Below are 3,497 nucleotides of genomic sequence, written 5' to 3' on the forward strand. Positions count from 1 at the left end.
TGAGTCCATAGAGGAAGAAGATCTGGGGTTCTTTTTGTCTTAATTTTCTCTATGAAATACCACTGGGCTGTAATAGTTATCCTAAAATAAATTCAGCTGGGTCTAGAGTCTAGTTTCTATGGCAGTGTTTTACAGGTAAATAAGGGTCAAAGTCCATTCTTTGGTCTGGAGGACACATAGCAAGTTGGCATGTGTATGATTAAACACCCTTACCTGAAATGGGCAATTCGTTCTGCCCTTTGGGAGCAGTCCCTGGCCTGTGCTACTCCTCAAATGATATTTAGACATTGTCTAGGAAAGAGCTACTTGAAAGGGGACACAATTGCTTCAAGTTAAGATGGCAGTGGTCCAGCCAGCGGCAAATCAGTGCCCAGGCCTGTGTCCATCTTACCTTTCCAGTGTATGGCCAAAGAGCTGGATGCAGAATAAGGACGAGTCTGCAGTCAGAGCTTGCCAGGAACCTTTTAAACATGTTGTTGAGCTTGTGACAATCTCTGTGACCTCTGTGGCTGATATTTGATCTGCATGTCATGCACTGTCTCTCCTCACTCTTGTCCTGTTTAATAAATATTCTGAGTGTGGACCTGCATGTGATCTTACCGCAGCCAGCAGATACCCGGTGGGGTCTCGCCTCCCTCTCCCTGCTGCAGGGAAAGCAGCACAGAGCCCTGAAATGTGAGGCAGATTAAAAATAACCATTGTTTCTGCACATAAAAGTGCATCTTTCAGAGCCTTGTGACTTGCCATTGCCCTGCCTGGATGGCTGCTCTGCTGAGGCAGCTCTCAGATTGAGATGGAAAAGGCACAATTAATGCTTCAGGTCACGCACACAATTCATCATCGTCCTATTAATCAGAGTGTCTGCTTGCCCCCCATCCCCTCCCAACACACACGTCCCTGACTGGGTTTCAGGATCTCAGAGACCTATTAAAGAGCCATTTTTAGAAAAAAAGAGCCATGCCCAGCAATGCTGCGTGAAAGGGAGTATTTGCTGCTGTGGTGATGTTTGCTATCAGACCGAACAATTTCTTACGAGCCTGCAGGAACATGCTGCAACGCCAGGATGATAATGATCAAATTACTGTGCTCGAATGGGTAGCTGGGTGGGTGTTATGCCTCCCTTCTGGCACAAGAAATGTGTCAATGGCATTTGGTCAATCCTAGCACATATATTGCCTGAAGACATGGTTGTTTGAGGAAGGAGTGGGGGGAAAGCCTGTGGGCAAGCAAAGCCTGAATAGTTTGTAAATTTTTAAATGAGATGCCCTAAGCCAGCCTGTAAATGTTGCACTTGTTTCCTTTACACAAGATGCCTTAGGCCAACAGCTTCTAAGACAAAGATAGTCTAAGTTATTGGAAGTAATTTTGTATCATAGACCTGTTTTGGACTGAGCTTATGCTGTTTCCTAAGAAAAAAACCTCTTCTTTAGTTAGATTTCTGTCTTTGACAGGGGTACAAGAGATTTCTTAGGTACTCATTACACCTTACAACAAAAATAGCATTTTACAAAGCAAACAAAGCTTTAAAAGCATCTTCTTGAGAGTATGTGTTGGCACTGGCAACTAGGAAAAAAAGTGTAAGCTGGGAGAAAACAAACAAATCCAGACTTTGAAGTAGCAGAAGATAAGACATCTTGTTGGTTTTGTAGATTTATTTAGCTTACTCTTTCCTTCCCAAATCATGTCTCCTTGCTTTTGCCGTTTCCTGCCATCTCCCAGACCTAACTTTGGGAATCTGAGGTTCCTGGTGGGGGGCCTGAGGCAGAAGGGACTAAAGCATTACTGGGACTAACTTGGATCTGGTGTCATAGTCCCTGGAGCCTTTGAGTGATAGAAATGGTGCTGGAAGCTGAATACTGGCTCAATATTGGAAAGAGGGTTCTAAGGGACTGGCATGACACTGACGTTAAAGGTAGCAGGTTGGGATGATATTGGTGGGAAGAGGTGGGACATACTGAGAGACCAAAAAGCTGTCTGTTGGGTTGTGTGTTTTTATGTACACTGAATGGAGGAGGGGATATTGCTTACATGAAGGATGTAACAGGTCCTGGGCTAACAGAAGGACATAAGAAAGGCTGTTTTGGCTGTGTAGCCTGGTGTCCTGTTTCTGACAGTGGTCCAGGGTGATACCAGGTATAAGAACAAGGTAAGCATATATTTCCCTAAATTACTCTTCTGGCATTTTGTGAACTTGGTGTTCAGAGATTTCCTGACCTGGGGGTGCTTTCTGTGTATTTGTAAAATCAGTGGCTCTCTTGGCATGAACGTGCCCATGAATACTCACCACTTTTCAGCACCTACAACATCCTGTGGTGAAGAGCTCCCCAGTTTCATGATGAGTCTCCTTGGGTTTGTTTTGAATTTGCTCCATCGGTTGATTTGAAGCCTATGTTCTATTCTTACTCTCTTTCTCTGTCTTATCATCTCCACTACAGAATAAAGTGCAACACTGGGAGAAGTAGCTGACGGGCCTAAGGAAGGGTGTGTTCCTCCACCAAGTCACAACAGAGGGGCATGCCCAGCCAAGCCTTGTCACTATTGCTTTCTTCTCCAGTGACCTTGGGGAAGCCAGGAGGGACGAACGAGTGGAGGGATAGAGGAATGAAGGGATGGAGGGACAGAATGATGAAGGCATGGAAGTAAGGATGCTTGGAGCAAGCCCAGTGCCCATTCTGTCCCCACAGCTCTCACCTGAGTGCTCAAGCCATCAGTGAGGCCCACAGATAACAGTTCCCGCCAGGAGCTACAATTTTAAAATGGTTTAAATTCCTGGTGACACATTCAACTGAAACAGGGCAGATGGCAATGCTACTGATGGTCTTTATGAAAGGGTCCAGTTCCTGCTGGACACTGACCTGACAAAAACCAGCCAACACTGCTATCAGTGTCCTCAGCATTCTTTAGTTAATCATGGAATCATAGAATCGTTTAGGTTGGAAAAGACCTGTAAGATCATCAAGTCCAACCATTAACCTAGCACTGCCAATCTGTGCTGCTTTTGAGAGGGATAAAGTTAATTTTCTTCACAGTAGCTAGTATGGGGCTATGGTTTGGATTTGTGCTGGAAACAATGTTGATAACACAGGGATGTTTTTGTTATTGCTGAGCAGTACTTACACAGAGTCAAGGCCTCTTCTGCTTCTCACACCACCCCACCAGCGAGCAGGCTGGGGGTGCACAAGAAGTTGGGAGGGGACACAGCTGGGACAGCTGACCCCAACTGACCAAAGGGATATTGCACACCATGTGACGTCATGCTCAGCATAAAAAACTGGGGGAAGAAGAAGGAAGGGGGGGATGTTCAGAGTGATGGCGTTGGTCTTCCCAAGCAACCGTTACGTGTGATGGAGCCCTGCTTTCCTGGAGATGGCTGAACACCTGCCGGCGGAGGGGAAGGAGTGAATGAATTCCTTGTTTTGCTTTGCTTGCATGCGCGGCTTTTGCTTTACCTATTAAACTGTCATTATCTCAACCCACAAGTTTTCTCACTTTTACTC

Source organism: Pygoscelis adeliae, unplaced genomic scaffold, assembly GCF_000699105.1.
Source record: "Pygoscelis adeliae isolate BGI_AS28 unplaced genomic scaffold, ASM69910v1 Scaffold457, whole genome shotgun sequence".
Classification (NCBI taxonomy): Eukaryota; Metazoa; Chordata; class Aves; order Sphenisciformes; family Spheniscidae; genus Pygoscelis; species Pygoscelis adeliae.